This window comes from Zonotrichia albicollis, chromosome 21, assembly GCF_047830755.1.
Source record: "Zonotrichia albicollis isolate bZonAlb1 chromosome 21, bZonAlb1.hap1, whole genome shotgun sequence".
Taxonomy (NCBI): Eukaryota; Metazoa; Chordata; class Aves; order Passeriformes; family Passerellidae; genus Zonotrichia; species Zonotrichia albicollis.
Window position 1 is genome coordinate 1,991,471 of NC_133839.1, and position 19,767 is coordinate 2,011,237.

Sequence of the window (19,767 nt, forward strand, 5' to 3'; positions counted from 1 at the left end):
CTGTGAGGATTCCCCAGCTCCAGCCCAGCCACACAGAGCAGCTCTGAGCCCTTGTGGCCACAGTGCCACAGCAGGCAGTGGCACTTGCAGAGGTGGCTGGGCAGCCCAGCACATGCCAGGCACCAGTGCTGGCCACCACAACAGTCTGGCCTCTGAACTGCCAGATCTGCTTCTAATCTATGTCCTTGCAAGGCCAGTGCAACTACTGCCCCTCTCCAGCAATAAAACGTGGGCTCAGCTGAAGTCTCAACCCCACCTGTGCTGGGTGGATACAAGATTTACTTTTCTCCAACCATTTTCCACAGCTTTGAGCTAGATGGACACTGCTGAAGGCCTTAACATTTCCTATTCTCTATGGCTAAATACAATTTTGAGGGGCTACAACTCTGGGAGTCATTCATTAAGGTCAGTATGAATGAGCATTAACTTGGTTTTTAATGAAGTGTAGAACATACCAAACAGAATAAACTGATTTGAAGGGCAACTAAAAATGTCCCAAGACCTTCACTCTTCAACATCTTATCCATAAACTGATTTTCAGAGTCAAGCACTTACTCCATGCTGCATTTTTAGGTATTTAAATTAGAATATAGAACACAATCAGCAAGGTTGGACCTGTAAGATCACCTGGGCTAATGAAAGGTGTCCCTGCCCATGGCAGAGGAATGGGATGAGTTTTAAGGTCTCTTCCAACCCAAACCCATCTAGGATTCAATGACTGAATCCATAACCAACCTTTCTCTCCTGACTGGCGTGATTGGAGACATCTGTGCAGAATGAAAGCTGCTGGGTCCAGCTGTGGACACAACATCAGCCCCTGTTACTCCTCCCGGACACAGAGGGAGGCTTGGGCTCTTCACCTGACCCCAGCAATGCTCTCCAGGCGCTGTGAGCAGAGCAAGGGAAGGCATGAGGAGCTGCACAGCCCAGCACAGTGGAATGGAAAACACCTCCCTGGCTGTTCCAGCAGTCCTTGGAAGAAAAGAGTCCTTCTCAGAACAGGGAGCACCATCACTGCTCCATGGCACAGGTAGAAGGCTGGTTCAGGCTGTCTGGCAGCAGTCCTGGCCTGGCTCCAGACCCATCAGTCCTCACCCACTGAGTGTGAAACGCTCTGGCTCCTGCATCCTGTGTTTATCACTCAGCTTCATGCAGGATCAAGCCCTTGCAAAAATGGAAAGCAGCTGGTCCACTCCCGTCTCAGAGTGCCTGCATGAGGAAAGCTGAGCAGGCTCAGACCATGGGTCCGTAGAAGGATTAGAAAAGTGTACAAAACCAGGAAAAGCCTAAGTGCAACATCATCATTCTAAGTGCAACACCTCCAGAATCATCCCCCATCCTTCACTGAGCCACTGAGGGGCTTCACAGGAGAGAGGGGTTGTCTTTGTGCTTGGCTGTTGGAAGAAACTTCTTTCATTAATTTATCCAGTTGCTGCTTTTTTACTATTCTATAAACGTAAAAGATAAGACCAGGCTCTCACACCAGCCAGGATGGAAGACACCAAGCATTCCTACCAAACCCAAGCCAAATGCTGAAGTGTCTCACATCACACACAAAACAAACAGAGCAGCTACTGGAAGGCAACTTGGAGAGAGCACAGAACCAGATTCAGAGAGTCACAGAATCATTAAGGTTGGGAAAGACCTCCAAGATCATCAAGTCCAACCTTCAACCAAACACCATGTCTCAGGCTGCAAGGTGCAGCTGGGTATGTGTTCTATCCCCATCTGTCAGAGCTGGGGCAGTTCTCTGCTGCCCATGGGGCAGTTGTTTCTTTCTCTCTCCCACAGCCAACCCTCCCTCCAGGAGATCTCTGCTGTCCATGGCCACTGAGTGTCCCTGCAGGGCTGATCCCATTCCAGCATCCTATGGGGAGATGCTGTGCCCAGGGCAGGAGCCAAGCATTCCTACCTGGATCCAACCTGAGCCTGGCACAGCACAGCAGCCTCTGCCCCTGCATTGCCAGAGGAGCAGCTTTCTGCTGCCCTGCATGGCCAGAGGGAGCCCAGGCCCATCTGCAGCAGCCCTGGAGCTGCAGAGGAAAACTCCCCCCTTGTGCAGGATCCCTGCTGCAGCAGAGCCACAGCTGGCACTGCAGGAGGGCTGAGCCCCCATGGATGGGGCTGGGACACTGCCCTGGCACACAGGGGGCAGGGCATGGTCTCACTCTGGCAGTGGGGTTTTTTTTGTACTATTGCATTTGTATTTTTAATTTCCCTACTAAAGAACTGTTATTCCCATTCCCATATCTTTACCTGAGAGCCCCTTAATTTCAAGATTATAACAATTCAGAGGGACGGGGTTTGCATTTTCCATTCAAGGAAGGCTCCTGCCTTCCTTAGCAGGCACCTGTCTGTTCAAACCAAGACACACCACCATTCCCACCAAACCCTACCACAAAGTGGATCTCAGAGCAGAGCCAGCACAACACAGTTCTGAGCACATAAATGATAAATCCTGCCCACACCCAACCCCCAGGCCCCTGGCTGGGGGCATCAGCAGCAGCATGAGCTGATTCTCCAGGAGCAGCTCCATGAGGAGGCCCTTGGGTGGCTGTGGGTGAGCAGCCCCAGGCAGGGCTGCTGCAAGGATGATGTGCAGCCCTTCCCTGCCTGCTAAAGTCACCCTCAGCCCAGAACCAGGCTGAAGGCATCTTCCCCCTGCCTTCTGCACTGCTCCCAAGCCACACATGTGGCTCTGCCACCTCCCGGCACAGCTGGGGATTCCTCAGTGTGCCCCACTGTGAGAGGGGCGTGGATTTTGAAAAACAAACCCAAAACTTTGTGGCGCCCTCGACTGTTCCCAGATCCTGGGGACGTGTGGGAAGTGTGCTGAGCAATGTTTCTGAAGCAAAGGTTCAGCTTCCAGAGACCATTCCCAGCTGGATGGGAGCCACCAGCACAAGCCAAGGCATGGAGCAGCCTCAGCCCTGGAGTGTGCTGTTAAGTACCACAACTTACAGTAGGCTCCAAAAGCCAAAAATTAGGAAATTTAATTTTTTTTGAGTTTTAAATTAACAATACAAACTCAATGACATGAAACTTTCTGCCCTTTATTTATTAACTATTATTTTTTAAGGCTCAGTGTGATAGCACTGCACTGAGCAAAGTGTTTGCTGAACATCTCATGGCCTGACTGAGAGAAGAGCTGAACAGACCAACAGGAGAGCAGGGTTTAACCCACTATCCAGCATTTGGGCACTTCAGAAACAGTGCCAAAGAATTTAACACTGCACATTTCTTATTTTAGAGTAGTTGGCGGTGCAATTTGCAAAATCTATTTCAAAATCTATTTCTCCTAGAAATATTTTCATAATTTAATAAAATTAAAAGGAAAACTAGGTATAAGTTTAAGTATTGCTTTCACATTGCAGCCTCCAAAATTTTATTGTGCTGCGGTGTGGAGGAGAACCAGACAATGAAAAGGAGAAGTGATCTCACCCTGGTTTCATTTGTGAAAGAGCCACAAGTGAGATGTTTATAGGATGGATGTGTTGTATCACTTGGTTTTAGGAACCTCTGTCTCTGCCAGCAAGGTAAGGAAGGAGCCCAGAGCACTTGAGAGTTGGCTTTTCTTCAAACAAATCTGCATCTCTGAAAGGGTCGGTGATGGCCAACCATGACTGTCCCTGCCCCATGTTCCAGCTGCTCCCATGGCCTGGAGAGCTTGGGGTGCCTGGGAAGGGCTTGGGGTGCCCAGGAAGGGCCTGGAGGGCTCGGGGTGCCGGGAAGGGCTCAGGGTGAGTGGGAAGGGCTTGGGGTGCATGGGAAGGGCCCAAGGCCTGGAGGGCTCGGCGTGCTCGGGAAGGACTTGGGGTGCCCATGAAGGGCCTGGAGGGCTTGGGGTGCCCATGAAGGGCCTGGAGGGCTTGGGGTGTCACAAAGGGCTTGGGGTGCCCAGGAAGGGCTCAGGGTGCCAGGAAGTGCCCGGAGGGCTCGGGGTGTCCAGGAAGGGCTCAGAGTGCCCAGGAAGGGCTTGGGGTGCCAGGGAAGGGCCTGGAGGGCTTGGGGTGCCCATGAAGGGCCCAAGGCCTGGAGGGCTTGGGGTGTCAGAAGGACTTGGGGTGCCCAGGAAAGGCCTCGAGGGCTTGAGGTGCCCAGGAAGGGCTTGGGGTGGTGGGAAGGGCCTGGAGGGTTCGGGGTGCCCAGGAAGGACCCAGGGCCCCAGCGCTGCCCGACCCCACCCAGCCCTGCAAGGTTTGGTGGCCACCAGTGCTGAAATGCAGGGCCCGGTGCCAGCAGGGCTGGGCCTTTCACAACAGCAGGGACTTTCATGAAACTTCTCTCGAGAATTTGTCCACTCATTATCTATTACAAAATATGTTCCTGTAGCTAAAGGGAAGCCCCTTTAGGGGCACAGACAGAGGAACAAGCTATGGAGGCCAAGCATGTGTGATTCCTTGTCTGCTCACCATGGAAGCCCAGGCTGGACTGAGCTGGGAGGGACCTCCAAGCCCATCCAGTGCCAGCCCTGCCATGGCAGGGACACCTCCCACTGTCCCAGGTGCTCCCAGCCCTGCCCAGCTGCTGCCAGGAGCTGCCCAGGCCCCTCGGGCTGTTTGCTCAGGGACACAAAGGGAGGATCCGGCTCACACAGGGGAGGGGGGGGTTGGATGCCCCTGGTGAGGACAGGGCAAGGTGACAGATCACCTGGATGATGGAAACCCCACAAAGAGAAATCAATGCAGAACATGCACAGAGAGTGGGAAGATGCCATAAAATGAAATCAGGGGGTGCTGGGGTAATGGAGGATCTGAGCAGGCCCAGGGTGTTCAGAGAATCCCAGACTGGTTTGGGTTGGGAGGGACCTTAAATCTCATCCAGTGCCACCCCTGCCATGGCAGGGACACCTCCCACTGTCCCAGGTGCTCCCAGCCCTGCCCAGCCTGGCCTTGGGCACTGCCAGGGAACAATTCCTAATTCCCAATATCCCATCCAGCCCTGCCCTCTGGCAGCTTAAAAATATTCCCCCATGTTGTGTCACTGTCTGCATATGTGAAAAGTTCCTCTCTCTCCTTTTCACAAGCCCCCTTGAGCTCTCCCTGGAACCTTCTCCTCTCCAGCTGAGCACCCCCAGCTCTCCCAGGCTGGCTCCAGAGCAGAGGGGCTCCAGCCCTGGAGCAGCTTCATGGCCTCATTCCAAAAGCAACAGATCTTGTGCTGAGGAACCCAGAGCTGGAGGCAGAATCATTCTATGATTCTATGAAAAAATCCCATAACCAGAAGCATTTAAACCCTCATGTGCTGGCCCTGTGCTAATCCACATCAGATAAACACCTTTTGCAATCCCAGACCTCTGTCCAGCAGCTCCTGAGCAAAATCAGGTCCACATCATTGGCAGTATCTTGTGGGGAACACAGATTTATTGCTCCTTGTACACCTCCAAGTCCTGTGGACATTCCTGCACGTCCCAACATCACCAAAACTGCAGCAGGGCCTCAGAGCAGCCAAGGAAATGCAGGGATGACAAATAATCAATTCCCCCTGGAGCAGGAGGGGAATCATTTGTTTCACAGCTGCTTTGTACCTGTAGAGAAGTCTTGGCACAGCATCTTAACTACACCTTGAATGCTCCTTTGAGGCACTGAAGGTGCTCTGGGGGATCATGCAGTGTTAATATAAATATATTAAGGAAATAAATGAGGAGCTGCTCCTGCAAGCTCCAGTAACATCTCATGCAGTCCATTACAGACTGCTAAATTCAGGAAAAATCTTGAATTTTCATCAGAGACAACCAAAAGGTCAGTCTTTCTTATGGGATTTCAGCCATTTGAGTGCCCTTTTGAGCTACAATCTTGAAATTAGGAATAATTCATTCATTACAGACTGCTGATTACAGGAGGGGGGGGAAGGAAACAGAAATTTGACATTTCTTTCCAGTTCACCAAAAGGTCAGTCTACTGATTTACAAAATTTATATTAATTTTAACTCTGAGTCTGTCACACTGGGCACGAAGCATCCAATTTGGGGAAATTAAGGTCATTTAAGGTCTCCAGTTGCATTTATCATTTAGAATGCAAAAAAAGTTATCAAAGGCAAAGCTGAGAGAGACAATGGCCAAAGTCACCCAAATTTGGAACAGCTGCCAATTTCAAAACACTAAAATGCATTTCAAAGCAGAATTAAAAAGAAATTAAAAAGATTTTAAGTGTCTTCTTGCCACATACTGCCAGACACCAGCTGCCATTACTACAAGACAGAAAGAAGCTAAAATTTGGGGTGGAACCATCTCTCATGGCAAACCCATCTGTCCTCAAGCCACACTGGACTCATTTGGGCTCACACCATCACCAGCACTAAGGCCAGCAGGGTCCCTTGCCACCAGCAGCCTGCTCACATCCTGGAAATCCTCCTCTGAGAGCTTGAAAACAATGAGAGAGGAGGAGGAGGAGGCAGCATGGAAGTCATCTCCTGGAGTGACTGGAGCAGAGGAAGGAATGCTTCAGAACTGACTCAAAGGTCATGGGGAGGAGGGTGGGAGGGGTCTCCCACAAATTTGGAAAATGTTGCCCAGCTGCAGAGCAGGATCCAGCCTGGGAGGGCCCTGCTGGGGCTCCCCAGCCCTCAGGACAGCCCCTGCACAAAGCTGTGCCATGGCAGAACCAGAGAAAAGCCACAGTCAAGAGACCCCTGCCCAAAACCCCAAACACTGTGAGCCCCTTGCTGAGCTCCAGGAGTGCTGTTATTGGCAAATAAGTCACTGGGGAGACCCCCAGCCCTGTGCAATGGCAGGGCTCAGGCTCCCTCCCTGCCTCCCAGGGAAGTTCTGCTCAGCAGCTCTGCATCCCAGGGCATGGAAATCATCCCAAGGTTTGTGTGGAGCAGCAAGGACACAGAGCAATCCCAATGCCTGCTTTCCTGCCCTGACCAGCCCAGCCCTTCCCTCAATGGCTCCCAGGGCAGGGCTGAACCCTTGGCTGCTCTAAACCAGCCAGCACTGCTGCTCTCCATTCTTTTTTTCATGGAAATTTCACTCTTTTTAACAATTCTTTATAAAAATTGCAAGGAGGTCTGTCCAGGCAGGAGGGTGCTCCTGCTGTCACAAACAGGACCTGTGTGCACTCAGGCTCTGCCACTTCACACTGACTGGCTATGCAGCAGCCTGACAGGACCTTCTTCTTCAGACACGAAAAATTAAGGAAACCATCTTGGCATTGAGGTAATTTTGTGCTCCAGCCATAACCTCTGCCCATCAAGCCTTTGTTCACTCTACCCATGTTTATGCTGTAAGGAGATTTACCTTTTCGAGCTTCTTAAACACAGAAAGTTGGATTTGACCACTTTCCCTTTGAGAAAAAAAAAAAAAAAAATCCGTGCTTGGTTCTGTTTTAAAAATTGGCCTTGGTACAAGATTTTAAAATAAATTGCTACTTTCTAAACTATTTGCAAACACTAGTTCCTCTTTGTGTTTCATTTCTTCAGGGGGAAAAAAAAATCTAAATCTAATCCACAATCAGACATTTTCCTTTTTTTTTTCTCCTTTTTAATTTAGTAACTTGTGAATTCATGCATTGACCCAGCTGAACAAAGGGCAAAGACTGTTAAATTCCAGAGCCCAGGAGATATTCGGTTACTCATTCAAGGCCTTCCACAGAGTTTAAAAATAAATAAAAATGAGCCTTAGCGAGGAGGAGTGGCATATTTGGAAATGACACTTTTAAATTAACAACTGAAAAGGGGAGAAAGGTAAACTGGGAAGAGATTAGCTGCTCGCTGTGCTGTGAGGGAAAGATGGAGTGGGTTGGAACTCATTAGCCCAATTACATAATAGATTGTTTTGGCCAAATTCAAAGGCAATAAAAGCAGAGAGAAATGAACATTAGGTACCAGCAAAGATGGAGGAGGTGGGGGAAAGAACAAGAAAAGGCTTTTTATGATTTTATTCGTGAAGCTTCTTTCAAAGGTTCCATTTCAGCAGGGAAGCACCAAGCAGAGGCAGGAATTTGGTAAATAACCAAAATCAGGCTGGGGGTGCCCAACGCCAACCCTACAGTGGTGGGGAGGGAGTGCTGGAACACCAACCAAGGGAGAAAACAGAACTTGAAATTTCCCCGTCTTCCCTTCCTCCTGGCCCTGAAAAATCACATTTCATTGAATTCAAAAGCATTCTGAAATTTTACTAGTTTAGGAAAGATTGAATAAGCATGTAATTAAATTAATTACAGAATCACTGCTCTGCATCCTACTGCAGGAATAGCAGTGAATCAACCAAATGGATTCAAAATCACTTCCTAAATGCTTTCCAGTCAAATAAAACTTCAAGTGCAGCTTCAAACCACTCACAGCACAGTCCACAAAAGCCCAACCTCTCCATCAGTTTGCTCCAGCCATACAGGACACGCTCCTAAAGAGCACGACCCGAGCTGGAGGATTTCCTTTCCCAAATAAACAGCAGCTGCTCAGAGCTGGATGCCTCCTGTCCTGCCTGCATTCCCTGCCTGCATCCCCTGCCCCACATCCCCAGTTCCCATGGACAGCCACCACACCCTGTGCAGGATCACAGAATCATTTAGGTTGGAAAAGATCTCCAAGATCAAGTCCAGCCTTTGACTGATGCCCACCTCATCAACCAAACCAACTTCTTTTTCCAGCTTCTCACCAGTCCTGAGCACAAGGAGGAGATGGAGAAAATCCCTCTGCATGTTCATGGCTAAAGGATGCACACAAAGTGCATGCACTAATTGAGGATGAGAGCCTGGTTCCCACCAGGAAAGTGCCACCACCATCCCCACAGCCTCTGCAGGCCCAGAGCTGAGACTCCAGGGCCTCAAATGAAGGTTCTGTGTGGCTCACTCCTGGATGGACTAAGACATCCAGTGCTGGCCTACAGAAGAGCATCATTCCCTTTGCTGGGGCTGTCTGAGATCAGAGGAGCCCCATTCCCCCTGTGGGAGAGCAGAGGAGCACAGCCAGAGGTGGATTAGCTACAAAAGGCATGAGCTGCACCCCAGCTCTGGCAAACAGGAGCCCAGGAGCAGCAGCACGAGCACAGCAGTGCAGGAGCAGGCACAGGCTCCAGGAACACGGGCACAGCCTCAGCCATCACCCACACAGCTGGGGGCAAGGCTGTTAATGCTTAATGGGCAGCCTGGGCCGGCAGGGCTGGAGGCTGCCAGCAGCCCTGGCTGCAGAGGGACCGTGCTGGGGCACCACAGAATCACAGAATCATGAGATTGGAAAAGACCTCTAAGATCATCAAGTTCAACCTATGCTCTAACACCTCAACTAGACTATAGCACCAAGTGCCATGGCCAGTCGTTTTTTAAACACCGAGATGGTGACTCTACCACCTCCCTGGGAAGAGTATAAAAGAAGGAGGGGAGAGCACAAACACAGTCCCCCACTACCACAAATGATGCAGTTGAGTTCCCCACATTTGGGGAAATCGCAGGGGTCAGCATACCCAGAGTGCCAGGGATGAGCCTGGCCCTGGGAAACCCACCTGCCTGACTGTGGTGTCTCCCCTGCCAGGTAAGTATGGGGCTGCCTCCCCCCAGCAGGGTGGAGGCCCATGGGTTTCTGGGGGAGCAGTTTGATGGCCTGGGGGGAGCTCTCTCTCTCTGGATATTCCTCCCCTTTCACACAGGAGAATCTGCAGCTCCTGCTCCCACTGCACCAGAACCGCCCCAGCCACCTCAGCCCTGCATGACACACACACAGTGTCCCCCTCCAGGAGGGCCTTCCAAAGGCACACACCAGCACAGGGGACCTGTCACACTGCCCTGAGCACAGCAGCACACACACTGCTCCAGGGAAACCAAGTGCAACTGCTGACACAGCAAGCAAACACCAACGCTGACCTGGGGGACTTGGCACAAATGAAATGAAGGAAGTTCCTCCACCAGCAGTGCTGCTTCCAAAGGCATGTTCATGCACACTCTGCATGGCTCCAGCAGCAAAGGCAGCAGCCAAAGGCAGCTTGCATTCCCCACCCTATGGGAGACACAGCTCAAAATCCCTCAAGTGGTGCCAAAGGTGGAAACAGCCAAGCAGGAAACCCATAGAAGGGTGCTCAGGTAGCAGGACACCAACACCACCTCCTGCTTGCCCAGACAGAAACACTTATTAAAAAATCCAAATAAGAACTCCAGGCCCCACACCATGTTCCACAAGCTGATGGTCCTTTTGTCCAGAGAGAATCTCACCAGGTTCCCCCAGGCCTGATGGGATCATACAGGATCCTCACCTCAAAGCAGAGTGACCACCTGGGAAAGCCAGCTCCAGCTTGCTGTGTATGCAGGGTTGGGCAGGAGCAAATACAGGCAGGGGGTTCTCAGACTCTCGTCACTCAGGAGGACCTGCAATGTCCCCAAAAATGCTTTAATGCAGACTTTCTCAGAGCTTCTCACACTCTTGTCACTCAGGAGGACCTGTTATGTGTCTCAGCTGCTCTTGTGTCTCAGACATCTTTTTGTGAAAATCTTTTCTTTAAGATTTTCCTGCTGAAGCTGAGAAGTTTCAGCAACAAATGTAAACAATGGTTATCTGCTGCTGTGGAATGCAACAGGTGCACCTGTGATTGGCCCATCTTGGATGTGTATAATTAATGGCCAATCAAGAACTGAGCTATCTCAGTCTGAGAAAGCTCCTTTGTTATCATTCTTGTTATTCTATCCTTAGCATAGCCAGCCTTCTGAGAACTTTTCTTTCTATTCCTTTTAGTATAGTTATAATGTAATATATATATCATAAAATAATAAATCAAGCCTTCTAATCATAGAGTCAACATTCTCATCTCTTGCTTCACCTGAAAACCCCTGTGACCACTGTCACAATAATGTCCTCAAAAACTGCTTTAGCTGCTGAAGTACCTGCCAGCATGTGCAGCCACACGTGCTGCCTGACCTGGGCAAGGCCAGCCCAGAACCAAGAGCTCAGTGATGGGAAGGGTTCCAACTCCTCAGCTGACCTTCCCTGACCCAGCCAGGGCTGCAGGGGCAGCAGGAGCTCCAGCAGCACCCTGGACAGGCACAGAGCTGGTGCTCTCCCAGCTGGCAGGGGCGTGGGGCACCCAGTGGGCACCGAGCTGTGCCCTGACACTGCATGGACACCTCAGCCCCCCAAAGGCATTTCAATTACTGCATTAAAAGGTGTGAAACGCTTCCTTCCCACACACTCTTGGCCATCTCCAGGGGCTGGGAGCCAAACCTCTCCTTGGCAGAACTAAAGCAGGCTCCAGAGCTCCCTGGGCAGTGATGGTCTGGGGCTCTCTGGGGCTGGTGCTCCCCTGGCTCGTCCCTGCTCTGCCCCCTCACACCCACACACATCAACCATGAAAACATCACCACAGATCTCTGCAACACAGCCGAGCTTCAGAGGGACTTGGATAAACTGAGCAGTAAAAACCTGCCAAGAGCAGCTAGGACTGAACAAAATCTCCCAGAGAAAGCAAAGCTGAAATGGGTGAGGATCCCTGTGCTGACCACACTCTGAGGAGGGGCCTCCCAAGGAGCCTCTCACAGCTCTGCAGGGGGAAATGTGCAGAAACCACAAAAATCAAGGAAACCACTCAAATCAGAGTAGAATTATAAAAAAGATCCAATAGACCCATGCTCTGTGTAAGGAAGGGGTTGAACCTGATCTCAGCTGCCCTTTACATGCAGGGAAAACATCAGCTCAGTGCAAGTTACCAGCAGGAGAAGAAAGGGAAGGGAAGGAATTGTTTAAAAAGGCAAAATAAACAGAAATCACAATTGTGCCATGAACCCATTCCCACCACAGTTTGCAGGCTTGGCCATCCTGTCCCAAAACTACTCTGGGAGCAGTGAGGAAGAAATGGAAATCCACCAAGTTTCATTTCACTACTCCTTCACTCCAGCAGCACCAGATGTGGTGCCAAGATTTGTGCCAGGACTGGGGCAGAGGCAGGGAAGCACATGGCAGTGGCATTTCAGGAAGAAGCTTAAGGTAACTTGGGAAATGGGGTACAGAGGTACCAAATGTGTTTTCTTAAATATTCGTATTGTTTATTTAACTTTTTTATTATTTAACTTTTAAAAAATTATTTAACTTTGAAAAAAGCAATCTTTACATAGTAGTACTTCAAGGCACTAATATCAACTTACTTATTTTTCAGTTGAGCTCCAAAGAATCCCAGCAACAGGGTAAACTCCTCATGGAAATTAAAATGGCTGAAATTGTCTCAAACCATCAGAAATTATAGCAATGGACCGGCCAAATGTAACTCCGGGCACCAACATTTTATGAGAAAAAAAATTGAGTGTGCTTTATTTCAGAATTCAAGGAGGCCAAAGGTCCTTTACCTCCACATCCAGTGCTCAGGGCCAGCAGTCCCTGTCCCATGGACCAGGGAAAAGGAAAGGCAGATCCAGACTCTGCCAGGCTGAGAACACACTGTCATAAATTCTCACTGTAACAGAAAACCCAGCTGGTTCATTCACAGCAGTCCCCACAGCAAACAGAGCAGTTTGCTCACAAATGACTGTGGTCCCTGGTGGAATTAGGTGCTGCCCTCCATTGCCACTCTGCTGATCAAGGAGTTTCACATAAAGAAAAACAGAATCACAGGGAAGCTGCACATTTGCCTAATTCTGGGATTTTACCCTTTTTCCTGAGGTGGTGTGCTGACCAATTTCCTGTCACCAACCCTTTGTACCCCATGGTGAGCTGCACCTTGGGAAACCTCTGCAAATTTTGGAAGGAATGGAGCATGAGAGGGGGAGCTGCGCAGTGCATCCCTTGTTCCAGCCCCTTGGGACAGGACAGGTCAGACCACAGGACATCAGTGCCCCCTCATGCCATGGCTCTGGATTCCTGCTGGCACTGCAGGACAGGGCTGCTGGGATCCTCCTGCCTGTGGGGTCAGGCTGCCCAACCTGAGCCCTGAGCTTTGTCTGGACCCCAAGCTGGACCCCAGAGCTTTGTCTGAGCCACACTGGCCAGGCACTCAGGGAACTGCTCAGGAACCACACCTGTGAGCAAACAATCACCCAAAGCCAACATCCAAAGGGTGCAGCAGGGCTGCAAGGCTCCTGGAGAGGGCAGAAGGCTGGAAAGGGCTAAGGGAGGGAGCCTGAAGGTTTCCATGTGTCTTCTCAGGAGCCTTCTAGGACTGCCCTGGAGCTCAGACCTGGCACACACTGCAGGGGGAAGCACTAAGATGAGACACAAATATTTTTATATAGCATGTCCTAAAACAGAATTCTCCATTTGGCTTCATCCTAAGAGGAAGGTCCACCTGCTTCTTGGAAAGGAAGGGCTCCCATGGCCACTGCATGGCTCCAGCTGCAAGGCAGCAGCTCCCCAAGTCTTCAGGCATTAAATACAGTTATAGAAACAAAAATGCAGGGGAGGCCTGGCAGCAGCTGGAAGGGTGGGAGCACTGCTCAGGGGTGTTTTTGTTACAGGGCTCAGAGCCATGGTGGGAGCTGGTGTGGGGTCTGGTCCCAGCCCAGTGGAGGCAGGGAATGGCAGTGGGGGCATGGCTCTGCTCCAGGGCTCAAACCCAGCTCCTGCTCCTGTCCCTGGCTCTGCCAACCTTGGGAATGGTTTATTCTTCAGCTACTCGTAACCAGGCTAGACCCTGACTCAGAGTGCCCAGCTCCACCACGGCTGACCTCAGCCAGCAGTGCTGAAGAGCTGATGCCACACAAGCCAGAGCCACTGCTATCAAGGCATGTGAGAAAGCCTGGTCAGACCCCAGAGTGAGCACAGGGAGATGACAGCTCCAGATTTGGGGCTGAGCTGGAATCACACCATGCCTTAAAGCATGAGGGGAGCAGAGCTGAACCCTGAAGGGAGCTGATGCTGCAGCCACATCCCCACCCAGGTCACAGCAACCCCACTGCAGTTCAACCACGTCCCTGTGAGCTGCTGCTCACAGCGCAGGGAGAGCTGCTGAAGGGAACTTCTCCCTTCACACCCACACCACTGCTGAACTCCAGTGCTCTGGTTCAGTGTCACAGTTCCCATCCCCTTACACCACAAGAGAGGTGAGCTCCTGAGTGGCTGCAGTGGTCTGATGGCACCATGTGCTGCCTTCCTCCTCACACCCATCCAGCTCCTCTTTCTGTTTCCTGCTCCCCACTCACTGCTCCCCTCCACAAGCCAAGTTACTCACCAACCTGGCACAAAGCCCTGCTTTTTTTTTTAATTTTTTCATGTTCTTTTCCAAGGTTAGGGACATAAATCTACCCCCAGAAGGCTCCAGCTAACACGAGCCTGTGAGATCGGCAGCAGATGACCACAGACAGAAGGCAGAGGACCAGCACTTTGGTCTTTTGGCAACAGCGTGTTCTTGGCCAGGCTCCCTTTCCCATCTCTCAGGCTCTGCTTGCCACCCACTCCTCCCTTCCCCAGGATGACTCTCAGTGTCGTTAACATCCAACAAACGAGGGCTGAGGGAGTTCACACCTCCAGTTATTCAGTAACGCCGCCGGCAAACCCGACACTGTAACGTGCTGCTCTGCCTCCAGCCTGCGCTCGGAAAATCCTCCTCATAAAAAGCACAGAGCTATTTTTAAAGGAAATCCTGGATGCCTCTGAACGTGCAGGCAGCAGCAGCCACAGAGGTACAACAAGCCAAGGAGTCTCTGGGCTGGGGCTGCAGTCTGACACCACATCTGCAGCGCGGCCAAGCAGGGAGCGAGGCTGCAGCGCCGGCCAAAGCCACGGCGCTGCCCTGGGTGCCAAGAGACACAAGAGTGAGCCAGGAGCATGGCAGGAGGATCTCGGGGGATGCAGCCGCTGCTGGTGGTGGTCAGTGCTCCCTGCCAGGCCCAGCACGGCGCTGGCTGTGGTTACACCCCACACACACCATGTCCAGCAGCGCACCTGAGGGCAGGTGTGGCTCCAGCGCTTGTTTCATCAGAGTTGATGCAACCAGGTCATCCAGTGAAGGCTCACTGGAGGGAGAATTTTACTGAAAATTGCATTACTCAGCCTTTAAAGACTCCAAATGATCCTTTCAAGGAAGTGAAGAAAAAAGTGAAGGAAAAGGATTAATTTCTCAAAGTTCAAAGGACAGAATTTATTTTTGGAAATAACGTTTCACTACAAATCTTGCAACTGAGACAAATCAAAACCAGCAACACCACAAACTAAATCTGAAGGACAGGACTGTTGGAAAATCTCTCTCCAACAAAACAGAGGAGTGACACAACAATTCATGGAGGCCACCTTAGGGAACATCTTGGTCTCATCCACCACTGCTCCTACAGGCAGCAGGTCCACACAGCTACCTCTCTGCCAGGACCTGAGCTCCAGGGACACGTTGTCCCAGAGCAAGGGCTCCTGACTGCAGTGAGTCCCAACAGTGTCCTGCATCCCATTTCCACCTGCCATGCTCCCAAAGGCTCATTAAGAGATGCCATTCAGCCCCCCTTTCCTTCCCCCTTCATTTTGAGCTGATGCCACCCAACCACAGCATGGGGGAACAGAGAAGCCAGGATTTGAGAGAAGCTCCAGCACAGCTCAGTGCAGTAACATCTCACCAGCAAACCCTTCCCTCCACCAGGATTTCCTACTTTTATCTCCTCTTTCTCTGGGCTACTGACTCCATAAACCTCTTTTTCTTTTCCAGTACAAGATGAAACTTCTTTTGCTGCCAATTAAATTTGCTGATGTACAAAGGTTCTCAAGATCTATGCAACTTCTGCACAAATATCTCCCACACATTGGTTTTGGACTTTAATTAAACTTTTCCCCCCTTGAATCAAACTACCATTTTCCTCTGATCATAATTTGGTTGGATGAGATACAAAGTTGGAGGATATCAGATTTGAGGGAAGAGGAAAGCAGAGCACAACACAGACGGGGTGTGCTCGTCTTGCTTTATCTATTTCCCATTCAGCCCCACAGACACCCTGCTCTCATTAGCACTTAAAGCAGGTGAAAATAAAGAGGTTTAATATTAAAACAGCATGGGCAGATGGAAAAACATCCACCTGGACCTGTTGGAACTTGCCCAATATCATTCCCAAGCTCTTTCTCTACACAAGGAGCTTTTTCACTCCTACAACTGTAACTCCTTATGTGGGCTAATAACATTTAGTATGAAACCTCTCAAATCCCATTTGAAAAAGAGAAAACTTAAGTATTCAATAATTAAGACATTTCTCCACTCCAACAAAAACCTAACAGCTCAAAGACCATCCTGCTGCCATCATGGAACCAGGCTAACCAGGTCTGCTGCTTCCACCTGAGCCCCAAGGTGTGAATCCAGGGGCTCCTGCTCTCCCACCCTACAATCTCTTTTATGCCAAGGAAGGGATTTGCTACCTCACTGCCTGCAAAGAAAGGAAGGGCTGTGCAAGAACAACCAGGAGTCCCTCTCTGAGATAAGGACATGGCCTGTGGGGCTGTGCAGAGAGTGGCACCAACGCTGGGCACAGCTGGGCACCTCATTCAGGCCGATGGAGTTGGCAGCCCCCAGTTGAGCACACGGGCAGGGCTGTGGGTCTGAAACGCTCTGTGCAACTGGTGTGATGCTTCAAGGGACAAGTCCTAATCCAGGAACAATGGCTCTGGTGGCATTCCCAGCAGGCGAATTCCATCCTGCAGCGAGGATGTGACACCAGGCACGCGGCGCTCGCTGACACAGAACCGGCCCTTGGCAAGGCACTGCCCGTGCAACCACAGCTCCCCGGGAGCAGCCTGCACAGCCACACTGCAGCCCCTGGGTCACTGCTCATTTCCCCCCAAACCTGTTGAAATCCTCACTGTGGTGGTGGCTGCGTGAAGAGCACGGAGGGATTCAAGCTCCAGCAATGTCTGTGAGCAGACAGTGATGAGGCGGTGGTGGAAGCAGGAGGAAGTGCCCACTGCTGGGAAAACCTCCCTGCCCCAGGCTGTGACAGCTGATCTGGTGTGGGAACACACAGAATCCAACCTTACAAACACAAAATCCAGAACCAAACAAGGTCTCCTGGCATTGCTGATCCTCCCCTCTAAACCAGGGTAAGCAGGTGGAGAGGAGCCCACTGCATCAGCCACCAGAAGAATCCCCAGTTTTCCCAGCCTGTAAAGTCAACCCATTTTTCTTAAGGAAACATTAACCACAGTGGGATATCAAGATACAAGACTGCTTTTAATTACATATACAAAGGAGTCCCTAACACTCCAGCTCTCCACAAGGGCAGCTTGCTGAGAAAAGCAACTCTGATCAAAGCAGGAAAATATAAATCGGGTGAGCTTAGCAAGAAACTGCATAAATTGTCCCCAGGTTTTTATGCACAAGACTCATGGACTTCCAGCCAGAATGTGTTTCAGTTGTGGCATTATCTGAGTGCCTGCTGAACATAGAGAGGGATTTGTCCCTCTGTGTTCTGCACTCGTGAGGCCACAGCCCGAGTCCTGTGTCCTGTTCTGGGTTCCTCACATCAAGAAGGACATTGAGGGGCTGGAGTGTGTCCACGGCAGGGAATGGAGCTGGAGCCCCAGGAGGGGCTGAGGGAGCTGGGAAGGGGCTCAGCCTGGATCAGAGGAGGCTCAGGGGGCCCTTGTGGCTCTGCACAGCTCCTGCCAGGAGGGGACAGCCAAGGGGGTCGGGCTGTGCTCCAGGGAACAGGGACAGGAGGAGAGGCAACGGCTCAGGGTGGGCCAGGGGAGGCTCAGGATGGACATCAGGATGAATGTCCTCAGGGAAAGGGTGGTCAAGCATAGGGACAGGCAGCCCAGGCAAGTGGTAGAGTCCCCATCCCTGGAGGTGCTCAAGAAATGACTGGACAGGGCACTCAGCGCTCTGCTCTGGTTGAAAACGTGGTGACTGGTTAAAGATCTTCTTCTGGAAAATGTACCTTCAACTGAGAGGTCTTCTCCAACCTGACAGTCATGAAGGTCCTCAGAGAAATCTTCAGGCCTGGCTGTGGCACAGGGTCACCCCCACATTCACAGGTTTTTAGCTGTGTAACCAAAGACCTCAAGACTTTGTTTAAAAACAGCATCCCCACAAGGTGAAGGAGCCCAAGGGTTCTGCAGCTCCCTGTGCTGATCAGGGCTCCCAGCACAGGACACAAGCTGGGTCTGACACGGGCACAGCCCCAGCCAGGGGCACCCCACAGCTCATTCACAAACACTCTTCTCACATCTCCTGCTCCAATCCCTGGCATCTCTTCAGTGGACAAGTTTCCTCTGCTAGCTTCTGTCTGCTCTGAATATATCTAAGGAACTCTTTGAAGTCAAAATATTCTTAGCAATTAGATCTTCTCTACTTCTTTTTGCCTTCCTAATTATCCTTTTAACTGCCTTCTGCTTATTTTAATAGATCTTCCTATCCTCCTCCTTACCAGACTGTTTATACTTTTTAAAAGCCTACTGCTTACTGCTCCTAATACTGTTTACATCTTCACTCAGCCACCTCAGCTCAGTTGCTGCTTTTTTTGCCTGATTTCAGAGTCAACCAGGGGAAATTTCCTCTCTGATCTCTGCAGCAGTTTGTAAATATCTCCCATTTTGTCTACAAGAGCTTTTCTACAATAGGTTCTCTTTTCAACAACAGGTTTCCTCTTGGGAGAGGGAATGGAGTCTCCTCTAGACCACAAGTGCTTCCATAAAAATCCATATTCTTCTATATTGCTCTAAGCACTCTTCTCTCTGCTCTCAGCCCATTGCTTTTGCATTAGGAATATAAAGCAGATTGTTTAATGACTGAGCCCCATGTGTTCCCTAACTACCTTATTCATTATCATTTCCTGCCTCAAAAAGTAAACAAATATCCTTTTGTGTTCAATGTTACAGGAGATTACATATGAATTTCTTTAGTTATATCTCTTCTAGGGGGAAAAAAGCCACCTGGAAATACTTTGACTTCATGCAAGGGCTTGCACCAGGGTGTGGGTGATGGTCTGGAGGGTTTGGAGCATCCTGTAGGGTTTGGAAGTGAGAATAATTTAGGGTCCATTTGGTGGAACCTAGAGAGTAAATTAAAGGAAAGCTGACTCAATATTTCCTCTGTTCCTTACAATCCTTCCCCAACCATCTGCTTTCAGACACTGGGAAACAGGACACCAAAGCAGAGGCAGAAAGTGGGATCTTTTGTGAGGCACAGAATGGCCATTCTATACACCATAGCACAGCTCTGCCCTGGCTCTCTGCTCTGAGCCCTGTTCCACAGACAGAGAACAAGCACCAGCACCAGCATGCTGCACCCACAGCTCCCCTTGCAGCTTGTTCTGACAGCCAATCTGCCCTGCTGCTCAACATTTCCACCTCCTACTTTTAGAAATGCTTTTTGCGTCTTCATTTTGTCATCTCAGTGTTTGGATCCTGCTTCCAGGTATTGTTTCTTGCTGTGCACTTTGCTAAAACCAAGGGCTCTGCTACCTGCTTTTTTAATTTTCTGCTTTTTAAACCCATGGAGAACTGGCTCCATGAAGATAAAAATCAACGAGTGAGTTTTTTTTTTGGCAGAGAGTTTCCCAAAATACAGTGCACGTCCCCAAATGTTTAACAACAAACACGAAGGAGTATTTTCTTTGACTCCTCAAACTGCTTCACTCCACTCACATGTTCGGTGTCTTCTCCAACTTTTCAACATCTCTGAAGGAAATGAGGGAGCTGAGAATGGGGATGCTGTATTAAAGCACAGGAGCTGTTCACACACGGCTCCCTCACTCTGCACACCATGGCTGGCATCCCCCACTCCCACACTCAGTGCCACTGCTCACTCTGCAGCATTTGCCCCTTTCCCACCCCACAGCCTGGTTTGGCACCTCTGCTCCTCTCTGCTCTCCCCACACCAAGAGCAGATGCAGCCCCATCCCTCCAGGTGCCCAATCCTGAGATCCAAATCAAAATTCACTTGATGG

General features: G+C 50.5%; 1 protein-coding gene and 1 non-coding gene across 14 annotated transcripts in view; both read right to left on the reverse strand.

Annotated features, from left to right (window-relative positions):
* Positions 1 to 19,767, reverse strand: part of ZNF618 (zinc finger protein 618) — a 147,874-nt gene that overhangs the window by 112,062 nt on the left and 16,045 nt on the right. The gene's annotated exons all lie outside the window — the stretch shown is intronic.
* On the reverse strand, positions 9,317 to 9,480 carry LOC113459872 (U1 spliceosomal RNA). The gene has a single exon (XR_003381444.2). It is a non-coding gene; the product is annotated as a U1 spliceosomal RNA (small nuclear RNA).